The following is a 24,918-nucleotide window of genomic DNA, read 5'->3' as shown; positions in this document are numbered from 1 at the left end:
ATTTCTCAAATGGATTAGCCTTATTTAGTGACTCTACCCTTGATCATCAAATCTCCTTTTGTTTCCCATGAATAAATGAGAGGTTGGATAAAAAGACTGTGGCTGAGGGGAAGCAAGATGAAGGGGTACAGGAGGCCAGCTGGGGTTAATGAGGCAGATCTTAGGGATACATTTAAAGATGCTGCACTTGTCACCCAAAGTCCCACTCTTAATGGCGAGTGGTCAGATTCACAAGAGAACTTTGAGTCCAGACCTAGATTTATACCTTGGCTTTTAAAGAAATTAATATTTACATTTTTCTTAATAATACATTCAATATTTGCTAACGGTTGAACATTTAGGAATATAGGAAAGCATAAAGTGGAAAAATTATAATCCCCAACCTAGGAAATAATCACTATTATTTTGCTGTGTTTCTTTCTTTTTTTTTTTTTTTTAAACAACAGAAATTTATTTTCTCATAGTTCTGGAAGCTGGAAAGTCCAAGATCAAGGTTCTGACAGGGTTGAGTTTCAGACGAGAGCTCTCTTCCTAGCTGGCAGATAGCCACCTTCTGGTTGTTTCAGTGAATAGTGGAGAGAAAGAGAGCCCCTTGGTGTCTTTCCCTCTTTTATAAGGACACCAGTTCTATTGGATTAGGCCTCCACCCTGTGACCTCATTTATTTATTTATTTAATTTTAATTTTTATTTTTTTGTCTTTTTGCTATTTCTTGGGCCGCTCCCGCGGCATGTGGAGGTTCCCAGGCTAGGGGTCGAATCGGAGCTGTAGCCACCAGCCTACACCAGAGCCACAGCAACGCGGGATCCGAGCCGCATCTGCGACCTACACCACAGCTCACGGCAACGCAGGATCGTTAACCCGCTGAGCAAGGGCAGGGACCGAACCCGCAACCTCATGGTTCCTAGTCGGATTTGTTAACCACTGTGCCATGACGGGAACTCCCTATTTTTTATTGTTTTAATTACTCAAATGAATTTATCACATCTGTAGTTGCATAATGATCATAACAATCTGATTTCACAGGATTTCCGTCCCACAGCCCAAGCACATCCCCTCACCCCCCAAACTGTCTCCTCCGGAGACCATAAGTTTTTTAGTATCTGTGAGTCAGCATCTGTTCTGCAAAGAGTTCCGTCTGTCCTTTTTTCAGATTCCACATGTCAGTGACAGCATTTGATGTTGGTGTCTCATTGTATGGCTGACTTCACTTAGCATGATAATTTCTGGGTCCATCCATGTTGCTAGGAATGCCGGTATTTCGTTCTTTTTAGTGGCTGAGTAATCTTCCATTGTGTATATGGACCACATCTTCTTGATCCACCCCTCTGTCGATGGACATTTAGGTTGGTTCCATGTCTTGGCTATTGAAAATAGTGCTGCAATGAACATCGGAGGACATGTGTCTTTGCGAGTCGTGGTTTTCTCTGAGTAGATGCCCAGCAGTGGGATTTTGCTGTGTTTCTTTTAGAACAAAGTTAGTGCTTATCCTTTAAGGGTACTTTGTACTAATAGGCCAGGTTATGCTGCTGGAACATAAGAGCCTCACAGTCAGTGGCTTATAATATTAAAAGTTTATTTCTCATTCACGCCGTATGTCTTTCAAGATCAGATCCATCTACACACCTCATCCTCTCCATTCCCGGGACCCGGATAGAGTGAGCAGCCCCAGTTTGGAACAGTCTCCTGGCAGAGAGAAAAGAGGCAGGTCTTACACTGGCCCTTAAGCTTTTGCACGGAAGTGACGCATAACACACATCATTTCTAGTTTCCTTTCATTTTGGAAAGCACATCATATGCCCACGTTTAGTATCAGTGGGTAAGAAAATATAATCCTCTCCCGGGAAGGGGTGGCAGATGTCTGTGAACAGCAACGCTTGTGCCACTTAACTAGTTTAATGTTCCGCATTCCTTTGCAAATCCTCGAATTGTTATAAAATTGATGCGATGTTGCTTTCTCAGTGTGACAGTTTTTGCACATCTCCTGCCTTTGATTCTTCCTACCTTTGTTTTTATTGACACAGGAAGGGAATGGCAGGGAGTGGGTTGGAGACCCTACCACCCGTGGAAATGAATCTGTTCTCAAAACTAACAACAGTATCTACAGGGACATCCTAGACGCGTATAGAAGTAAATACAGAGCATAGAAATACTGCCAGCAGATATTTTAAATTACATTCTCAATTCAAGCATTAACTTATTCAACAGAAGTCTTCAACAAATGGTGGTCCTTGCCTGGCTCCTCCCTGCTGAGAGAGGGACAGTTTCCTGGCACCATGGTGCCCTTTCTAGCAGCTGGCTCAAGGGTCCATATGTAATCAGAGTTAGTGTTTTGGGTTCGGATGCCCACGTCTACCTATCTCTGTCAGCCTCCCACCTTCTGTTATCAGAGGCTCTGCCTAGGGGGTCACAATGCAGCTCCTTAAGTCTGAACTCACCTGCTCATTTTCTCAGTACCCAGCTGTTCACTGAATTGTTTAAGAACAGAAGGAAAATGTCCGTTCCCTAACTGCTATGTGCCTCTGGCCCTTGGCTGGGTGGGCATCACCTCCTGTGCTGAGGAGGGCCTGAAGCCCAGTCGCCATCCATTATGTCCTCACCAGGGCCCGCAAGTGTCTGCCCAGAGAGAGAGGAACATTCATAAAGCTACATGGCACCTTCTGATGCTGCCCCTGCCCCTGGTCTTCTAACTGGCATGCTGAACGCCCTCTTCTACATTCAGTGTAGTGGGGATCCGATTGTTTGCAGACAATAGCAAATGGTGTTCATCTTTATCTTGCAAGTGTGCTTTGACTTCCAAGCACACCCGGGCGTGCTCTACTGAGCCCCCTTGCTCGGCTGTCTGGAGGTCACCTTGGTGCAGAGCCCCAGGTTTGAACAGCCAACAGCCACCTCTCACTTTGGGCCTAGTTTTGTCTTTGGCCTGTGTCCCGGGTTCCTTGTCTCTGTTCCCTCTTCCTAGTCAGATTCAGGGGTTGTTTACTTCCATTTAATTATTCGGAAAGACTGTGCATGTTCTGCATTTAATAGGCTACTGAACACACGAGGCTCCTCCCTGAGCTGGAGTGGAATATGGTATTTGCTAGACCGACCGAGCTCCTCCGAGGGCGGTAAGTAGCCTCCTTGTCTCTCACTGTCTCTGCTGGGCTTTCCCAGCATGAGCACGACTCTGAAACACAGCAGTATCCTTTAGCATTTCCTTTTTAGTCCTGGGATGAATCCCAATGTCTTTCTAATTTTTTAGTATATCAAAAAATAGAGGGGCTAAATCTCAATGTCTAATTTTTTAGTATACCAAAAGTGGAAGAAAGACTTCCCAAGCTGTATGATCTCTTGATTTGAACACAGACACCAGAAGTGAAGAGTTCCTGTCCACAGCATACACACCCACAAAGTTCACTTTTTTTTTTTCTTTTCACATGTCTTGCCTTCAGTGAATGTAGTGGAAGAAGAGAATTCTAATAGCGCCGTCTGCAAACATGGGCCCTTGTTAGGGAAAGGGTAAATTTGGTGCCAGTGGAGGGGAGATAGTTACAGAATGGTGCGAATATGGGGTATGAGGATGCAGTGGGGTTAGCCTCAATGCATTTCGTGATACTTTCCAACCCTGAGGTTCTTTTTTTTTTTAATTTTTTTAATTTTTAATTTTTAATTTATTTTTTTTTTTGGACCACATCTATAGCATATGGAAGTTCCCAGGCTAGGGCTTGAATTAGAGCTGCAGCCACTGCGTCGTCAGATCCAAGCCCTGTCTACGACCCACACCACAGCTTAAGGCGGCTCTGGACCCTTAACCCACTAAGTGAGGCCAGGGATTGAACCCATGTCCTCATGGATACTAGCTGGGTTCATTACCACTAAGCAGCCACGGGAACTCCTCAACCCTGAGATTCTTTGCATCCGTGTGCACTGAGTTGCCTCGTCAGAATGAGCTAAGAAGGCAAAAGCAAATAGGAAAGCAGAGTACTGTTCCTTCAGGCGGTACTCTATTCAGATATTTATAGTAGTCTTCTGAATGCCTGAAGCAAACACTGGGCCGGAATCAGAAAAGGTGGGGCAGGGTAACAACAAAAGACTCCTTGCCAGGAGAGCAGAGGAGGAGACAGGGCAGAGCTGGCCCTGCAGGGTTCTGAGGCTGGGACAGCTGTGGAGCCCGTCTCCTTGGGAGGGAGGGTGTGTTCTGCCCCTGGCTTCCTGGTTCCCAGCCTCCCTGCACATTCTCTCCAGCTGAGTTCATTCTTGGCTGGTCCCCCCTTGAGCGCCAGAGAGCCAGGTGCTGGGATGGAGCCAGATTAGAGACTGGAAGTTCGTCCACCTTTGTGGTCGTGAGCTGAGGAGGAGGACGTGAGGTGGAAAGCTTTAAGGAGTCCTGATTCCATTCGGAGGGTGATCTGGGAAGGGACTTGCCTTTAAGGGAGCAAAAAGGCAGCTTAAAGAATGGTGTTTTGAAAGTCGTGGATTTTCTGCCTCTGTAAAAGCAACCCCCCGCCCCTGGCCCACGTCTTGGTGGATGTTTGTCATTAGCTCCTCTTTGGCTGCACGTAGAAGGAACAAATGGCTTTTGTTGTCTGCGAAAGATTTCCAAGCTCCTTGGCCACCTGGTTGCACAAAGACTGTATTCTAGGACTTGTGTGGAGTAACTGCAAAAGAACAGGTTTGTTCTCTTTAACCCCGTTGGTGTGGGGTAGGTAGGGAATAGAAAAAACCGATGTGGTAGGTAGTGTAGAATGTCAGAATCTAAGGAACTTTCCTGGTGTCACTGGAGAATTGAAGATAAAGGTCTGACCCATCTGGATATCTCTCTCTGCCTCAGACCTCCCAAAGTGTGCTGATACAGGCTCTTCTCTGGCTCCAGGCAGTTCAGCTCTCGTTCAAGATCTAATTCTGACCTGCCACCCACTTCCAGCAGTTAACTCTTCCCAACATAAATGAATTTATGCTCTCCAGCTACTTCAGCTGGCATCTGCATCCCAACAGAATATAAGTCTAATCACCCAGTAATCCAGGATTATCCTTGAAAGACTGGATGGGAAGGAAATACATTATTTATTTTTTTACAGTTATTTTTAGGGAAACAGAGGTATTGGTTTTGTAGTGCTAGCCCAGAAAGGTTAAATTACTAATGTAGGGTTAATATTAATTATGTTAAAAAGCTCCAAGTGGAGGAAAAAAATCCTTTGATTGGATTTTAATATATCCAATAAACATAAATAAGGCAAAACAATAGAAGTAACAGAGCTATATTTTTAATTGGACACTATTTTTAATTGGCGATAACACCAGCCCCTCCCCTAGAGTGGTCAGTGTTCTGGGACCCAAGCCCTGAGGTTGCGGCTGTCTCAAGAGGCAGATAGTGGTGGACTCGACGTCACTGACAGTCACGGAATGACTGGGGAACTGAGGCCCAAATGTAGCTGATGGTTGCAATCGACTACTGCCTGATGCACCAGGCACACCTTGTTTAAACTGAGCTTTGGAGGAAGTCAATGCTTGCTGGCAGGTCAGTTTGTAGGCTGTCAGTCTTGAATAAGTTATCCTTTTCCTCTCAAAGACTTTACCTCACACACACCATTTCTGAGGCAATTGCTGGGTGTCATGCTCCACCACATTAAGGTAGTCACCCAAGGAAGAGGAAGACATGCAATCCAGCAAAAAAGGAATATACACAGAAGAGGTGAAGATAATTGCCAAGGTGACAGTGCAGGGAGATTCCCAGGAGGGCAGCTAGGAAGACTAGAAATGTCCGTATCCTACACAGAAGTTCACAGGGGCGAAAAGGAGAAGACGACCAGGGGTCTGGAGTTGTTGGGTTTTACTACCACTTGAAAAACAAATGCATTGCCCTGCCTGGAGTCACTAGCCATAATTTTTCCTCTCCCGGATCTTAAATCACTGATGTGGAACCAAGAGGGAAAAACTGAAGTTAAATACAAACCCAGACATGCATCAGGAGACTCCTTCCTTTGTCCCCAAAGTTCTTATTGCCTGTGTTGACTCCTGGCTCCCCTGGCAACTCCACTCCTTGAGAGAAGCCAAGTATCCTTTGCAATTATCTTTCCAAGGAGGGTTGGGGAAAATGACATCAGCAAAAGACTCAGATTAGATAATGTGAAACAGCTGCTTCTCTACCCCTTCATATCAGCTTCTCTTTAAAGTGAAGTTTTGTAACCTTCTACATGCACAAAAATAATCTTGGGCAATCAAAAAATATATGTTTATTCATGCCTGACTTCACCTGAAGAAGGTCTGCTTCAGTGGGTCTGAGTTAAAACCCAGTTGTCTGCACTCTTAACATATAGGTGGTTGGATTACAAACCCATCTGAAAGAAAACTTGTTAGAGATAGGCTCTCAGGATCCGGGAGGTCCCCGTATGAGGGATCCCATGAGCATGCTCCCTTGGCATTAACTCCAGCAGCATGGAATCTGCTTTCAGTGAATGAGTTGGGATTTCTTTAAAGATAACATGGAATGCTCCTAGTTTGGGAATGAGCTTGTAAGGGAGACAGTCATCTCACATGTGTCCTGAGGATTGAATGGAAGCTTCAATAATACGATGCCATTACTCTACAGATCATTTAGTGAATAAAAGTGATTAGGCAGAATTAGAAGTCAGATTCCCCTGAGGAATAATCTTGCTTTCTGTCTAAGTCTCTGGATAATTCTTACTTGGTTTCAACAGAGGGCTCAATTCTCTTAGTGTCAGAATTGTAATCCTTCAAAGACAAATTTTTTTTGTGAAGCCACCACCACCGTCACCACTGCCACCACCCTCCCGCAGTTCCCTGGAACTTCACTCTCCCTTGGATATAGCTGGTTCAGTGAAAGCATTTATTTTCAGCTTTGTATCATAAAGACTTTGTATATGTGTTTGTCTCTCTAACCAGATTATAGACCCCAGAGGAGTGGAAAAATATCTTTTTAATCTTTATATCAGCTATACAAAGTACTTGATGGGTGATGTCCTGCGGACTCAGTTAAATTATATTCTTTTCCCAGCCTTCAACTTTATAAAATGTAGTGACTTTAATATAATTCATAGTATTTAAAAATGTTTTTATAGTATTTAAAAATTAATGTTCTTTTCTAGTTAATAGTCATAAATTATGGAAAATGGAAGGTTTTTTTTTTTTTTTTTTTTTTTTTACCAAGAATATACTTTCAAATTGAAAATGAATTTTGGAATAACTGCTTCCGGAAATTTAACTGGGCAATATCTACACTTTCGTTTTGAAAACAATGATAATAATGAATCACTTCTCAATTTCTATTATGCCCCTAGAACCCACTTTCTCTTTTTATAATATAGTAATTATAATGATATTGTATACTAATGACACTATATACCCACGGTAAAACCAGGAACTGAGGAAATTAGGTAATTCATGCGTCCAAAACTTTTCTTTAATTCCAAATATCTTAGGTAAAATGTGTCCTTTATTTTGCTTTCTTAAGACCCAATGATCGACTTTTCTGCCTTGACACACCCAAAAGATCATAGTTTGCCGTATAATAGTCAGTCCTTAATATTTATGTACATCAGACTGCCTTACACGTGACTGCAGAGCTCTCAGACTCACCTGCATGGGCCGCAGCTGGCTTCATTCAGGCACATCTCTATCAAGGAGCAGTCATGGAACTGCTCAGTGCCTACACTTATGCAGCCTGGAAGTGCAGGGTCGTCTGACCAGTGGGGCGGGGGTGGGAGTCAAAGCATAAACTCTTTTCCTGTGTTTTCCTTGAGTGGATGGTCCTGAAATACCATCTGAACTTCAATGGCTGGTTATTTGGCCCTAGAATATCGAGTTACCAGTTGCTCCTGTGGTGTGAACTTGTGCTGGTACTCCCTTCTCCCTTCCTCTGTCCCTCCTTCCTTCTCTCCCCACTGTCCTTTGCTCCAGAGGGCGTCAGTCTGGTGCTTGCACATGAGCCTTGGTCCCAGGCTCTAGTTTCTGAGGAACCTAAACAGTGATATGAAAGTTGAGAGAAGTAAGGGGGAGATAACTCAGAACTGGGGGGTTTCTAAAATTTTTTAGTCTTTGGGATGCAATAGGTGATATTTTTCTTGGGCTAGCAAAAATATACTGTATTACTTGGCCATACTTGTTTGGTGAAAGAAAAAAAAAAAAGCCATCTTGGATGAAAATTTTGTCCCAGATCTTCCACAAAGTAGATAATCCACATTCAAATAATTTATGAATGATCATATTCACACTAATACCAGTGGAAGTGATACCTAGAAAAACAAATATACAAGATGGTATTGTAGGACCATGAACAAGGGACATAATCAAATCCCTTATAAATATTTTAGTATGACTCTCTAATCCAGCAAGTAAGTGCTTAGAAAACACCATATGACCATTAGGGCACCTAACAGAATTAACAAAAATGAATAAACAATATGATGCTTGATTGTCTTAAAAAGGTTCCTTTATAGTATGGATCTAAACAGGGTCCATACCTTTAATGTGCCTTAGGTTTCTTTTAATATGTCAACCCCTTTCCTCTTGTAAACGCCCCTATTTGTTCAAGAAACATAGTCATTTGTCCTGAAGAATGTCCACATTCTGAATGTGTATGCTACACTGTCCTTCAAAATAAAATGGAAGTACAAGAGAAAACTTCTCTAAAATATTGTCAAAGGGCATTTTTTCCCTTGATAAAGCATCTATACACCTTATTCCTCTGAGGACTAGTCCTACTCAATGCAAGAGTAGATCAGTAATAAAATATGTATTTTACCATTACTAGGAAATAATGGGATTATTTACTCAACCTTGACAGCTATATATTTATAAATTTTTAATAATTTTTCTGCTCATATTTTAAGAGGATAACCAATATTTTTGCACCAGCAATACACTTATTTTTGTTGTCACCAGAATCCGATAAGCCTAGACTTGTGACAGATCTTAGAGGTCATCATTCCAGCACTGAGGCTTTCCAGGTGAATAAAGGTGGGCTCAGAGATGCCAGCCGACCTCCGTGTCAACATCACCATCAGGTTAATGAAGGGCACCAAGCCCAGAATTCTAGACCACTGAGTACCCAGTCCTGTGCCCATTCCGGTAGCCATTCTCCTCACTGACTGGTTGCACCCTTCCTTAGCGTAGGCTGGCAACACTTCTGAAGTGAGGATGACTACGTCTTTATTTTGCCCAAGACCATTCTGCATATAGTATGTTCATTTGTACTGTTTTTTTAGATTCCACAAATAAGTGAAATCATGTGATACTTGTCTTTGTCTGACTTACTTCACTTAGTGTGATAATCTCTAGGTCCATCAATGTTACTGCAAATGGCATTGTTTTATTCTTTTTTATGGCTGAGAAATATATCTATATCTGTCTGTCTGTCTATATCACATCTTTATCCATTCATCTAACAGTGAACACTTAAGTAGCTTCCATGTCTTGGCTATTATAAATAGTGCTACTATGAACATTGGGGTAAATATCTCTTCTAAATAGAGTTTTCATCTTTTCTGGGTACGTGCCCAGGAATAGGACTGCTGGATCATATGATAACTCTGGTTTTAGTGTTTTAAGGAACCATCATACTGTTCTCCACAGGGGCTGCACCAATTTACCTTCCCACCAACAATGCACCAATGTACATTCCCACCAGTTTCTCCGCATCCTCTGTGTCATTTATTATTTGTAGATTTTTTGATGAGGGCCATTCTTCCTAATGTGAGGTGACACCTCATTGTGGTTTTGATTTCATCCTACATAGAATAAGACATTAAGGATGACTGTGAGTTCCTGGAAGAATGACTCTTGTTGAATTCCTAGAAGACTGACTCTTGCTGTGGGCAATACAATGCTGTTTTTATCATTATTTCAAAATATAGGCTGTGAACTCAGTTATGCTACCATGCTGGCTTTCATCATTGACAGTTAATATTTCTGAAGATTCACACAGTTGAGAGAGAAAGGTAGTGAACTACCATGAAACATATGTAAATAATAATAAAGATGATTTAATTAATAAAATAACCTGGACTCAGAGTCAGGGTATTTTCCATTTTTGTAGGAATTGATTTTAAATTAAAGCCTTTGCCAGTATACACTAGACGTCTTACTAATTACTTGAAGTAAATTAACAAGTCCTTTGGAAGGCAGCTTCAGCTAAGCCCTCGTCTGAAGGCTGTATGGAGGCTGATCTTATCAGTAGTCCTCTGTCTTGGAAGGGCTGTGTTGGGGTTCAACCTTCCTTGGGGAGTAAATCTAAGGAGAGTCTGAGTTTCTCAGAGCATTCCAGGTCAATATCTAGCTCTTCCACTTACTAATTGTATGATTTGGAACAAAGTTTTAAAACTCTTTCAAGCCCTAGTTTACTCATCCAGAAATGCTTTTTTGGGTGGTGAATTGAGTGAAATAATAATTGCAAAGCTCTTAGCACAATACCTGGCATACAGGAAATACTCTGTTACCATGAGCTCTTTTTACTATCATCCTCTACAAGGAAAGAAACTTTTCTGTCTACTTAATTACAGTATCACAGTGACCCACTCAGGGGAAGACTAAACAGCCCTTCATTTTGGCAAGGTAAAATGAGACGAGGATGCATAAAAAATAAATACCAAGTGATGTAGGTTCATTTCTTTCCCGTAGGATCATAACACCAGAAAAGGGTTCTGCTGATTCAGAGAAAATATTTAAAATGATCATGAAGGCGTCTTTTTATTTTATAGAGGAACAACTCAGTATCTACTATTTCAAAAAATTTTAGTAAAGCCTATAATCCCTATAATCATCAAAATTAGTGAGGCTATTGATTTATGTAGTTTGATTTATCGGTTTGGATTAATTGGTTGGTGAGAGTGTGTTGCGAGGAAATTAATCTCTTAATAAGAACAGTGCTAATGTTAACAGATAAATGATTAGAGACACACTCTTGTCCATTAAAGGAAGCTGGAGAAACCTGGGAAGAAGTATATTATTTGAGGGTTGGGAAGAAGCAGCAGCACTTACTTGAAGCAACCCAGAGAATCTAATTATAGCAGAAAGAAGAGAAAGGGAAAAGGAAAAGGGAATGAACAATGGGGATGAGTGGGGTGTGGATGGGGGGCTGGTCGTGAAGCCTGACCATTTATCACATGAAATATTGGACTGAACTAAGGTTGGGTGACTTTGGACCCTGCAAAGGCCCTATCCTTACTCCCTGAACCTTGGGGTAATCTTTAGACATTACCATTAATTATTTAGACTCAGAAGGCTGCAAAAAACATCTTGATTCATTGGCAAAGTGACAAGCATATGGTGTGTTTTGCAAAGCCCTAGCTTTCTGTTGAGAGGAAGCTAACATTAATTTCTTACAAACCCTGTAGGGACTTTCCAAGACAGCCGTTGTTAACATAGTTTGACATCGAAGTTGGAGAGCTGGGAGGAGTTTTAAAAAATAAGTTAGATACAAATTAGTACTTTTATTCAGGCGGGTGACAAGGAAGCTTCTGACGCACCATGGATTTCCTGCAAAGAGCAACTGAGCATCGGACAGCTTTGTAGCTTGATTGATAGCAGAGGTGTCAGGTCTGTTTAGTAGGTCCTGCAAGATGGCGCTTGGAATCTGGTGTTTCCTGCAGTGCTTGGCACTCCAGCAACCTTGGCTCGGGCAAGAGTCCCAAATCAGATTCACCAAGCATGTGGCATGATCATGGTCAGAGCTGCCCTCTGGTTGAGGGAGGCAAGCAGCCCATCGATACACAAGCTGTTAGAGGGCATCCCCCAGGGACTTGAGAGACGTGGGAGAGAATGAAAGGGGGTGTCTTTCCGTTATATGAAGTGAAAGATACACGAAGACACCTTCGTGGTCTGCAGATACTTATCACTGTTGGAAATGCCTCCTCCAGGGCCTCAGACTCAAGCTGCACAGCTCCCCTTGTTCTAGGGACAGATTTGTTCCGTCTTCCATCCTGCAATTTGCCTTAGTGACTCCCCGGGCAAATACTTCATTTCTCACACTGTGTCTCCTCTGTCGTCTTTGGACTTCCTCAAACCCCAGAAAGGTGTGGTAATGTCAGAATTTCATTCATTGTGTGAGTTTATAGAATGCAGTTTGCATCAGCATTCTGTCTCTTGTGGGAATAAGGGCTAGCAATGAAAGCATAAATAAAACAGAGCTTTCCTTAGGAACTACTGGGGAAAAAGGCCTTTGATAATACAAGCAAAGACAGCAAATGAAAATATGAACTATTCAGTCGATTTGGTCTGAAATAGAGCAGGAAGGTAAAAGGGAGCAGGATCCATCGGCAGTTCCGCTTTTCCTTCAGCCAACAAAGAGGTAAGGAACAGACTGTGCGCAGGTATCGAGTAAACATTTAGGTAAAGATATTTCTCAATAATCTGAGGTTGGGGGAGGGAGAGGGATGGACTGGGAGTTTGGGGTTAACAATGCAAACTGTTACATTAAGACTGGATAGGCAATGGGGTCCTACTGTACAGCACAGGAAATTATGTCCAGTCACTTCTGATGGAACATTATGAAAGATAACATGAGAAAAACAATGTATATAAGACTGAGTCACTTTGCTGTAGAGCAGAAATTGACAGAATAATGTAAATCAACTATAAAAAAATTAAAAAATAATCTGATGTGTCTACCATGGGCTGAAATGGCCAAGTCTGTATTATTCACGGACAGTTTGACCTCTTTAGCCCAGGAATAAGAACTTGGTCTATTTCAACATACTTAAGCACATCCACTCATAAATTATGTCAGAGAGGAAAGTATTGGCTATATTTTTAAAAGACCTCTTTGTCTAGAAAACTCTTTCTTATATCTAGCCCAAACCTTTTTGATTACAAGTGTACCATTTTCCTTCTGCCCCCAGAGAAAATAAATACAAGGATCAACTGGGTTTTGTTTCACGGTAAAGCATTTTATGTGTTGTGGCTGTGCAGCTACCGTTCCAGCTTCCCTAAGCTGTTCAGTCCTGGTTTTGTTAATGCTTCTCCCCAGGTGCTATTTTCCAAGTCTCTGATCGTAGATTCTCTCCATATTTCACTCCCGTTCATATCGAAGGTCTCATACCTAGAACCAGGGATTCTAGGAAAGTGCTAATAACCTCCACGAGCAGGATGTGTGTCTAGTCCGTGCGTTCAGTCTCTCATTTTGGCTCATTTGTGCTTCATCTCTTCTGAAGAGCTGTCGTCGGATCATTGCCATATCTTCTTGATGCTCCTCCAGGTTCAAACCCACCTCCTTCTCCTGTGTGGACACCACCCTTGAGGTGTCTAAATCTCTTCCTCACAAACAGGGTTCTCACAGTCATGGGAATGGTACTTGATGGGTCCTTGAGACTTCCATCCAGAAGGCCTGGGGCCCACTCCCTGTTCTCTGCCTTGTGGGTGCTGGTTCTTTGTCTTGGTGTTTCACCCACAGTCTCTTCTTCTCAATAGAAACTTCTCCTCTTCCTTGCGGACTCAGCTCCAATGTCATCTCATTACACGCCTGGGACGTATGACAGACATGCTGCTCTCCGCATTGTGCTCCCGCCGGCAGATGCCCTGAATGTCCCGCGCCCAAGTGGCGGTCTAGGAGAGCAAGCGGGGCCTTTAGTAAGTTTTTTATATTCCCGGAAGTTAACAGAATACTTGGCACGTAGTAGATGTTTACTGAATTGTCGTTGTTTACTGAATTAATTAACTCACCAATTAATTAAATATTGAAGTTTGGGGAGAAGACAGAGTTGAAAGTCACTAGCGTAGAGCTGTTATGCCACGAGAGTGGCTCGTAGGAAGAGAGGAGAGAGAAGGAGCAAACAGCCTAGTGTCCAGCCACAGCAAACCCTCAATTGTGTGTGTGTGTGTGTGTGTGTTTAGCAAGATGAGCTGTTTGGGGAAGCACTATAATAGGGTTATTTTATCCATAATCATGTCAGTTTATTCAGCTATGAATAGATGGAGTTTCAAGAGGGAACATTAAAAAAATAAAATCTCTCATAACAGGGCTCTGCCTATTTGAGCCGCCGGCCCCCACCTCTCTAGCTGAATGGCTTGCCCCTCTGCCTCACTTAGGGCTTTCGTTCACGTCCAGAAGCATCAGTGCTCTCTCCTGCCTCACAAACTTGCCGCTCCCTGTCCCTCTGCCCGCAGTGTCCTCTTTTGCCCGTCTCTCAGAGAGCTGTCTCCGTCTCCCAGGGCCGCCCCACCACTCCCCCACCACTAGCTCCCTTTTTCTCCTGCTCCTCCGTCGTCTCCTGCTTATTTCCTTCACAGAACTGATCAGATTTTTAAATTATTGGATGCCTGCGAACGTGTATTTTATTTTTCATCTGTGCCTAGGATGACACTTGATGAAAGAAGATAGGAAATAAGAAAATAAGGCAGCCCTACCAGAGCTGTGCCCTTCCTGGCAAGGGGGTATTTTTCTGCTCTCTGCAACAGTCTCCTCACTGTTCCCCTCTGGGCTGGGAACCAGACACCCTCTTGTCCTTTATCACCGATTTTCATGGGCCACCCTCACCGCTTCTCTGCGCCAAATCCATTTTTGACAGAGATGTAATTTCTTTCTCCAAGTAGAACTTCTGACGTGCCTTTTACTTCCTCTTCCTGCCTTTCCAATAAAGCCAAGCTGTAGGGCAAAGATTTCAAGGAAGGTTCTGGCCCTGGGAGACCCCTGCAGGGGTGGAGGCATGATGGGGTTGCTTCGTTGCTATTCTGGGCTTTGGAAATGGCAGAGCAGAGCTGGTCACATTGCCTCCCCTCAGCTGCTCTGCGGGGCGCATGTAAAATCTCTGCAAAGAGTCCCAGTGCGCTTATAAAACCTCAGGTCACTGACAATTGCAGTGCTCATTTGCTGTGGCCAATTTAGCGCTAATAAGCTGAAACTGGGCTTCGGGGATTTGTTTCCATGGCATGTAAACTCCCTTTAGAAACACAGTCCCCGAAAAGAGATTGCAACCTATTAGGTTTCTTTTCTCCTGCATTTTTGTAAACTGACTTGTAGTCCATTTTGGAAGCATTGCCCATTAGCTGAATCACCACTTCCATCTTTGTCAGAGCCTTGCTCCACCAGGGGGCAGCCCACTTGCTGCCAGACCCCCAGGGGTAGTGGCCGAGAAGCCCCAGAGCCCCAGGTTTCTCACCATCTGGGGAGGAGTGGGGAGCGGCAGGGCTTTGCTGGGCAGAACCCATTGCTTTCACATCTGGGTAACAGACCCGGGCGCGTGCATGATGCTTGGACGTGAGGACAGGCCCCTTGCCAGGGTGCCAGGTGGGCCTCCGCACTCTTGCCTCTGAGGCCCTCTGTGGGGCTGTCCTTGGAGAAGCCCGGCGGCGGCGGCAGAGGCATACTCACCAGCTCACAGCTGGCCGACGGCCTCCTCCCCCCCCCCCCCCCCCCGATGGGAAGGAGCCCTCGTGGAAGCCGTGGGTCATTCCTGTGGCCTCAAGTCAGAAGAAGTCACTCCCTTTTGGACTTGATTCCCTGTGACTTGGAGGCAGGCACCAGACCCACAGAACAGGCGGCTCACTTCTCTCTCATGGGAGGAGAGCTGACCAACCACCAGGCCTCAGAACTTCTATACATTTGGAGCAAAAGGGAAGGGGGGCGGGGGGCCCTTTTCCTTCTGGCACAAATATGCCTCGCTCCCAACAGACAATTCACATGGATTCAGCGGACCTGCTAGTCTTACTGTGGTTGTCAGCTGAAGCTCTTCAGTGAACACTGACAACTCAGATTTGCCCCAAATAAGAAGTCCTGGTGTTCCTTCTAGCCTCCTTGAGGTCTGGGGACACAGAAGGAAAAGCATCCTACTTCCAACCAAAGCAACATCTACCAGAAATCTGGCGGACAGCCTGGCCTCCCCGTCCCCAGGGGCAGCTCATGGAGTGCAGTCACCTAATTGTTTGTGATCTGCCAAATCGCGTTCGGAGTTTGCTTGTAGCTTGGAAGTTCTGCCAAAAAGTTTTTTCTCGTTCTGGGCGAGACATTCAGAGGCACCTCTGGGGCCAACTTTCTTTCATTACATTCAGCTAAGATGCAGGCTGTCCTGAGAGAGCCATCGTGACTAAGGGAGCGGGGAGGGTGTGGGTGTGTGTGTGTGGGTGTGTGTCGGGGGGGATAAGTTTCAGCTGAGAGCCCAGTGTGGAAAGTCACCCCTTTGCAGCTCCACGACCCAGGAAGGGCGGCTGAAGGACCCAGCAGGGTTCAGGCCAGTCACTCAGATGCCAGGAGCTGTGAGGAGAGTGGCCAGTCACCCAGGCACCATATGGGCAGCAGACATCTGCCCTTCTTGGGTGGTGACGTTCCTCCAGGGTGGGAGACTTCCATGAGATTGATAACCGCTCTTTTCCTCTGAGAAGGAAACTTTCATTGTGTGCGGTGTGTGTGTGTGTGAGAGAGAGAGAGTTGGGGTGTGAGTCAGTGCAATTTTTTACCCAGCCACTGCCCGGCCTCTTAGGTTTGATGTGAAATACGCAGCCTGCACTGGAATCAAATCATTGGCAGTGTACTAACCCTGCCAGGTGTTTGGCCTCTGTCTGGCCCGTGTCTGAGGCCCTCTCTCATTGCTCACAGTTCTTATCCTCGCCCATTGGGCAAAACCCCATGCTTTCCAAAGCACAAGCTGCCCCCTTCTTCCCTAATGAATGATAGCACGTACGCTGTTCATTTATGCCCATCAAGGGCATAGCTCACGTCCTGGCTGCTGCTGAAAGGAATTGGCAAATAAAACAGACACCTGGTGGCCAGATACCCCTTGCTGGGGTGCTCTCTCCCTGACCCCGCTGGGAGGCAGGCGCTAAATGGTTGCTGGGTGAGCCGAGAGATCCCTGCACCAGGGGGCGAGGGCAAGGCCTCCCTAGGGGTTCAGGGCACGTACAGCTTCTCTCCCTCTGACCTTCAGTTGCTCAACTCTCTTTACAGGCAGTGTGGTCTCATTTAAGGGAAAAAAATCAGTCCTCTTGGGCAAGAAGTTGGGAGGACTGTGTGTTATTAATTCCTTGGCCATTGGCTAGCAGTGTCAGCCAGGTGCATTATCTCCCACCTTTTTTCTCCAATTTCTACTCTGTTCCATCTCCACTCACCCCTGAGAAATGGTGGCAGCAAACATTTCCTTATGAGAATGTGGTGAGAATGGATTATGTGGTTGATGCATTTGGAATTTTGTAAAGGAAATGGGCTACAAATTCAAATCTCATCACAGGGAGACCGGAGAGACAGGTGAATTCTGCTGAGAGGTGACATACTTGGCGATGGTTGTGGAATGCTCATGAGGTGCGGCTTGGCTTTATCAGAGCCTGTCTTTTTGGAAGTTCTCATTGGACACCTATTTAAAGAAGGCCACTGTGAAGAGACTAGAGCAGAGGGTGAAGGTCGGCAGCAGGGTCCATGGAAACACTAAAAACCTGGCGGTGTTTATTCCGAGGGAAACTGGAGGGACCAGTTTTTAAGCATTTGAAGGGCTGCCGCTTAGAAAGATCCGAGTTGCTCTGAATAATCCTGGCTGCGCAAAAGCTGAAAGGAACCCAAATTTGAAAAAGCTAAAGGAAGATATTTCTAACCGTTAGATTTATCTGATTGTCTCATTCAGTTGGGACGAATGTGAACTGAACACTGATGAGTAAAACCTCAATGCTCTCTGATTCATAATTCTGTGATTTTCCTGTGTTGTCTAAATCTCCCTTATAATTTCAGTTATATTTAAATTACCGCCTGCCCAACAAGTAACCTCCATCTTTACTCCTCAGAGAAACGTGCTGGGATGCCCCGCAGGCAGTTGAACCATCCTCAAGTTCCTGTCCTTACGTATCACCCGCTCTTCGCAGGAATGCCTGCACTCCCTTTGAGGGTGATTTTCAGATTCTGCTTTAAAACCTTAAAATCTCTGCTCCTCCTTCATACCCGTTCAGTTTCGGGTTGTAGGTCCCTAGTTGCCATGCCACTGGTTTTTATTGCTTGGTTCTATTTATTCTGTTGAGTGCTACGGTGGGTACGAGGTCTCCTGCCCACCTTATCCCCAGCCCCCTCCTAAACAGAGAGTCACATGAGATGTGGCCTGGGGTACATTCTGCAGAAATCCTGACACCTGCTGATTCAGAATCTTCAGCCTTCTAGCCATCAATACCATTGCAAGATTTTTAGTTTTCACAAGCTTCACAGGGGAAGGTAGCAACACTAAGACCCTGGGCTGGATTTCACCAATTTTGATGAATATCTAAAACTATAGCCTATTTAGTAGATACTGTTGCAATTTAGGATGTGGGCCAAATTTATTATGCAAATAATAGGATTGTGTGTGAAGACGTAATTGATGTTCTGGTTTTACCTGTTTAGATCATTCATTCAACAAACATTTACTGAGCGTCTCTTATGTCCAGTGACCTGGGGCAGAGTCAAGGCACCATAAGACATGGCAGCTGCCCAGAAGAAGGTTTTGTGATCTTGCACACCCTGGGATCATTTTGAAGATGAGATAACATAATAGATGTGAAAGCATTTTTAAAACTGGGAAGTACTGTGTATTTATAATGAAAAAAAATCACGCAAGTGTGGCATTTGTACCATTTCTGTGTTTCATTTTAAGTAACCTTAAGTCTCTTCACACATATTTTATCTACTGCAAGCAGGTCTGACTTTTTGAGGGTTGGAGTGCCCCTTTTTCCTTTCTTAGTATCTCCAGGCCACCCAGAGCATATAAACTCACACCCGAGTCTCTGAGACAATCACATCTCTCCCACTAGCTCCCCCCAGTGCTTATGTGGGTGCAGGCCCCGGTCCCTTTCCGCCTGCTCTGATCCTCATCTTAGACTCCTGCAGTGGCACTGAAACGCGATGGCATCCTCTGCTTCTCTGGCCAGAAGGTGTTAAGCTGGCTCTCTCCACACAGACTTGAAGTGAAGAAAACACTATAAGCAGAATGTTGATCAGATTGCTACAGGGTATCTCTTAAAGGACAATGTAGAATAATGTTAAAACAAAATGTTAACCATAAAATATTATGTTATTTTAACTAAAATGAGGCAGTCCTCAACTTAGAAGTCAGACTTGGGGTTAGTAAGAATTCAGTCTGTCCTTGAGTGGCCTCTACTGGTGATTCTAGAATGAAGTTGCATTTAAACCTTTGGATTACAAAAAGAAGAAGGCTAGGAAATTCTGAAGCAGTGGCCAAAGACGCATGCAGGGGAACAGTCCTCAAACGGCCTTGTTCTCTCCGGGCTCTCAGTGTGTGTGCCAAGGCACCATGCAAATCATTTACTCGTCACAAAATCCTGGGTGGAATTAGTATGAAATCAGACAGAGGAGGAAAGGGACTGTTGGAGAAGTTAACCAGCATACCTGGGTCACACAGCTAGTGGGTAGTGGAAGCAGGATTCCAACTCAGGGCCACCTGGTCTACAGCCTAGGCTCCCCCTGTGCAGGTGTCTCTCCATTTGCCTCCAGGTGCCTCCTCTACCACCCCGGAGAAATGCCAGCATGTAAATAAGGATGCACAAACACGTCCTTACATGGGGGCTGCTTGGGGAGAAGAGGGTTCTCCGTAGAAATGAGATGTTAGTGTCGCCATGAGATAAGAGCAGATCCATTCTTCTCCTCCTTTTATTGTGGCCCAGGAGCTTGGCCCTTATGTTTGCTGATTTGTGAACAGTTCTAATTTAGGTCAGGGATTTTGGTTTCATTTCTAGGATCAATTTGGGTCAAATTTTTGACAGCTCATCTTAGTGATAAAGGTGTGGGTATGGAGATGTATTTTCTCTATTTTCATGCTCTGTGGTTAATATCATCCAGGCAAACCCTCAACCGAGTTTCTGGGCACAACAATGTTTAGCACCCTCTTCCTGCCCGGCAGGGGTGTAATGGCTGCACGAAGCCAAGTGGTAAACAAAGGGAAAGGAAGAGCCTCCAACAGTGACATTTTTCCAGGTGTGGAAGGGGTGGTAGGGAAGAGAGAGGGAGGTAAACTCTCAGAAAAGGTGGAAACTGAGCCTCCATGAAGGATGGGCCTTAGAAAACCAAAGAGGTGGACCGTGCAAACAAAGAGGATGAAATGAGATACCTGGAGACAGGAGGCAGGTGGCTTGCTGGTGGTTCTGGAAGGAAGGTTTAGTGGAAGGGGTTTGGGTAGAAGGTTTAGGAGGGAAAGGAGAGTGGGGCCAGAGGGTAGGAGGTGGAGAACCCTGCGAGGGAACTCTCTCACTGAGTTTCTCACAACTTTGAAGTATGGACACTTTCTTTTCAGGACAGGAGCCGGACGGGACAACATCTTGGTGTCCTTGCCAAGCCCACGAAGGTTCATTCGGATGTTTGAAAAGATGTTAATACCCATGCGTTTTAATACTACCTCCCATTATTGATTGCCACTGTGTTCCAGACACTGCGAAGCACCTAATAGGCATTGTCTCATTTTACCCTCCAGTTATCCCATGAAGTAGAAATGATTTTTCCCCTCACCCTGTAGGTGAGGAAGTTTAACGTCCTGAAACACATGTACATGCACTAACCATATGTATGTCTGGGTTTCAAGTTGAAAATGTTGGCGTTGGCGTTCCCTTCAGGCTTCACCCTCTGTCATTTATGATGGGCCATTCACTTGCAGCCGTCGAGAATCATCTCCAACATGGAAAGACTCTGTATGGACAACAGTGCAGGAAAAGGGTTAAGTGTGACATGAAGTATTCTTAGGTACACGAGTACACTTAGGTAAACTGAACCAGTTTTTTTTTTTTTTTTGTCTTTTTGCCTTTTCCAGGGCTGCTCCCACAGCATATGGAGGCTCTCAGGCTAGGGGTCTGATCAGAGCTGTAGACGCCGGCCTATGCCAGAGCCACAGCAATGCCAGATCCGAGCCACGGCTGTGACCTACACCACAGCTCCCAGCAACCCCAGATCCTTAACCCACTAAGCGAGGCCAGGGATCGAACCCGAAACCTCATGGTTCCTAGTCGGATTCGTTAACCACTGAGCCACGATGGGAACTCCTGAACCAGTTTTTTCCCCAAAGTGCTTGTGCAGTTGCAGAGTGTTGACCTTTGAAAGGAAAAAGAATTTATGCCTGTCACTCTAAAAATGTCCAGATGGTGGCGCTACTTCCCCATTGATTCCACACCCTTTCGTAGCAGTTTTAGATGGGTTTGGATGAAATGGAAGTTCGGGAAACCTTAATATGTATGTATTTTCTAGTCTATGACTTTATCAGGACCCTTAATTTTTAGAGACTAAATTTCATTAAGTAATAGAAATCAGGATGACTTGGGAACTTATAAAACTTAAACTCTTGTCTTCAACAATATTTAGCTAATTGTTCAGAACTGCTCAGAATTAATTGTTACAAATTAAAAACCTATACAGTTTGGGGTGAATTTTCTTTTGTTGGAAATGGAGTGCTATGTAGAACAAAATTATAATATTCTACCATAGGTAATAATACCAACAAATATCTTATAAATTAAAGAAGCAAGGATGTTACCCCACTCAGCCATAGTATAAAATAAATTAAATTCTGATCATTTAAAATTAGGTGAAAACTTTTCTTGAAAAAAATGAAAGCTCTCTCTTCAGATACATAGGCATGGACATCACCAAGAGATTTTTCTCTTTGACTTGAACCTTATCTTTTACCTCCAAAGCCTTTGAAGTGGCTATTTTGTGTTTGTTTTATTAGAGAAATAGCCCGATTTTGGCCCTGGTACATGTTTCCAGGCCAAATGGTTACATGTTTGATGTTTTTGTATCACCCCCTTCTGAGGGCTGTCTCTCCTTTGTTTTATTAGCAATACGAAAGCCAGCATCCTCGTCGCCCTGGAGAAACAGAATTGCATTATTTATTCTCTTGGAAGTAGCATTAAAGCATTACTTTCCTCCCCAAACAATGTTTTCTAAACATTCTCTCTGATTACACAAAATTTTTAGTCTGTCCAGCTAAACCATATATTTTAAGAGGCATTTTCAAACAAGTATGTTCAGGAACTCAAGTGCTCAGGGACAAAATACAGCCCTCTGTGCAGCGTCTAGAAGTTAAGCTGCCTCCTAATAAATATATGGCGTGTGTAACTACAGGCTTGGGAGGTCTGTTCGTATTCATGGGAGTTAACAGCATAAATTCCAAGGGAATTCAGAGAACAGACACTTAAAATAATACCAGTCAAGTCACACGAATTGCAGCATACTCAACACAGCCTGTTTAATGTGGTGTAATTTTTATTAGGTAACCGTGTGGCACTTTAAGCCAGAAAACAAAAACAACTAAACAGGCACAATTTGGGATAATCCCTTTCTAAATGGTTAATGAGAAATAGAGCTGAGAAAACCATTCATCTGACCTGGATACCAAGACGTTTTGTGTAGGCTTTTCCCCAGCCCTGCTCAGCTATCAGCAGTCACATTTCCAGAACTGCTCACCTGTGCCTTTTAGCTGACATGCTGTGTCTTCACAGTCATGACCGTGGCAGCTAATGCTAGCGGGACACTGGCTCTCTTTGCCGAATCCCCCAGTGGCGCCCTGGGAGCGGTTTGTGTGTCTTGGTGAAGGTTATCTTTATTTACCCATGTCGTGGGTCAGCAGACGAAAACCCAAATGCATTAAAATGTCACAGGGCCGTTGCCCTCTGTGACATGCCAGTCTGGGGTGTATCTTGTTCAAATCAGAAGTTCAACAGCTGCAAGGTTTTTGATGGAAATAGGGGTGGCCTTGGTGGGTTATTTTGTACTAACTGTCTGTATTAGGAAAAAAAATCAAACACAGGGACATGGCTTTATCAACTAAGCAGAGAAATCCAAAATGGGTCCACAAAGAATGTGTACAAATATTTCTCCTTTTTTACATTCTGTCCCCATTCCACTCCCTTCATTAAAAGTGACTACGTATCCTGAAAAATTCCTTTTATTTATCAATGAGTATGTGAAACTTTTCCACCGTTAATTTTCTGCATCAGAACCATTTAGTCCAATGTCCTTTCTGGAATAAACCCTTGCAAACCTACCTCCCACATGGAAATTTGAACAAAAAATATAGTTAACTCCGCTGCATTTATTTAAAGAGATCTCTAATAATGAAGGAGACTCTAAGAAAGAGATGTATCTTTGTAAATACAGTGATAGAAGTAAAATGCAGCATTTTGTGTCCATAATTTTTTTTTCTTTTTTCTTTTTGGGAAAGTACTTTTGGGAAATGGACAGAAAGGCAGTATTGACTTTTCCAGCATTCAGGTTCATGTGCGTTACCGTGAGTGGAGAGAAGAGATTAGTCACGATTACGTTGTGAATGGCGGGATGGGGTCACTTTTACTCTTGATTGTGTGGAATGGAGTTCATGGTCAGTGAGGTCATTACTTTGCCCTTTTAGAAGTAATCTCGATAACCTGGAATAACTGCTTCGTGTGACTTACCTGGAGATGCAGTAACGAATTAACTACTTATTGGCAAAGATATCCATTGTCCTAAAGCATAAAATTTAAAATTGGTGGTATCTCAAGCTCCCTCTCTTTTGCCCACCCTTAAAGTTTACCTCAGATCTCTTAACTGCTGCTGTTTTTTTTCTCTTACAGCTTTCACTAAAGAACTAGGGGTGGTCATCAGACAATAAATTCTCTTTGATATCCCTTCCAATTTCCTTCGAGACGGAATGTAGCTTGCCCCTGAGAAATTTAAAACGCTTTTGTTTGTTGTGGCTTAAATTGCCTCCTGAATTTTTTTTTTTTTCCCCTGGATAACTATAGTTGACAATAGTAAGAAAAAATGAGATGGCTCCAGAGAATACACCATTTAAAAATATATTTTCACCACCCTAACTCCCTTTTGAAATAATGTTTCTGTTAGTGATTAAATAAGGAGTTTGAGTGCCCTGTCATAGTGTCTATAAATAAACTTGAGAACATGCATTATAAAGAGCCATATTTTTACGATCTCATCTCCACTAAACAAAACAATATTTTCTGGCACCTGTACACTCAGTGTTGCATGTAGTTCTTATTATGGAATTTCCTTTCTCCTTTTGAGATTGAAGATAATTACTGAATGTGATAGAAACTTTATAGCCATTAAAAATAGAACAGAAAAATGTTACCAGACGGTAAGTTGTTCAAAATAAATATGAAACAGGACTTGAGTTCTGTTTTGAATACTGGTTGGCTCTGCTAGGTTCCAAAAGGATGTAGATTTCATTTCTTGCCTCTTGCTTCTTTAAAAAAAATTTTTTTTAAGAGCTTAGGAAAAATGCTTACTGAAACATTTAGTAGATTTGCTGGGGTTTTTTGTTTGTTTGTTTAAAATGGCTGAATTTAAAAATTTTCAAATAGCTTAACCTATACGTGTCCTTTTCCAATCAGCTTTGGCAGTGCTGTTTTGGAGATTTGGGTTGGTTTAAGCAGAGGGAATGGCATCCAGAAATGTAACGGTAAAAACAATCGTCCACGGGCCCCCCTGAACCTTCCCATATTCAACAAGACTTACTGGCGTCTTTATTATGGGGTGAGAAGAATGAGATTGGAAATGAAATCAGACACATGGAGTATCCGTGGGTGCTTGTTCCACTTAAGTTTGTTATGACTTTCAAAAATCTCGATCTTTTATGTGTTTGTTATCTGGGTAGCGGTGATGGTAACACAAGGCTATACAGATTTCCAATCACCCAGTATTGTTTACGTTAATTATGCAGAGCTTTCTGAATACCAATTATACCTCAACAAACCGAGGAGAAAAAACTTCTGATTCTTTAAAGTTACCAAAAATATTCAGATCTTAACAAAATAAAAAGAGTGATAGCATATGGTAAATCTGCCGAAATCATTTGCAATTTAAATCTGAATTAGATCAGCTTTGTCTCCAAATTAATCCTTGTGTAGTTCAGAAATAAGGTGTTTCTTACAGACTTTATTATAATACTGCCTTTATTGTATCTCACTGTTGTATTTTACCAGCCTAAATATAGCATGATATTCACAAACCCCTTTGTGGGATTATAGTAGTCAGTTTCAG

At 43.5% G+C, this 24,918-nt stretch overlaps 1 long non-coding RNA gene across 12 annotated transcripts in view; it reads left to right on the top strand.

Annotated features, from left to right (window-relative positions):
• Window positions 1–24,918, top strand: part of LOC102165006 (uncharacterized) — a 307,376-nt gene that overhangs the window by 89,158 nt on the left and 193,300 nt on the right. The window contains exon 3 of one of the 12 annotated variants that reach the window (XR_014834131.1): window positions 3,030–3,109. The exons of 8 other annotated variants lie outside the window; for them this stretch is intronic. This is a non-coding gene — a long non-coding RNA (uncharacterized LOC102165006). Of the gene's footprint in view, window positions 1–3,029; window positions 3,110–11,831; window positions 12,011–12,139; window positions 12,286–24,918 lie in introns of those variants that run through there. 3 more of the 12 variants (XR_014834129.1, XR_014834132.1, XR_014834134.1) reach the window with 3 other exon arrangements.

Source organism: Sus scrofa, chromosome 18 (genome assembly GCF_054392235.1).
Source record: "Sus scrofa isolate SSC_HxYL_T2T_F1_AM1 chromosome 18, Sscrofa_HxYL_maternal_Yorkshire_Landrace_v2.0, whole genome shotgun sequence".
Taxonomy (NCBI): Eukaryota; Metazoa; Chordata; class Mammalia; order Artiodactyla; family Suidae; genus Sus; species Sus scrofa.
The sequence above is the reverse complement of the archived record's forward strand: the minus strand, read 5'-3'. Positions and strand labels throughout refer to the sequence as shown.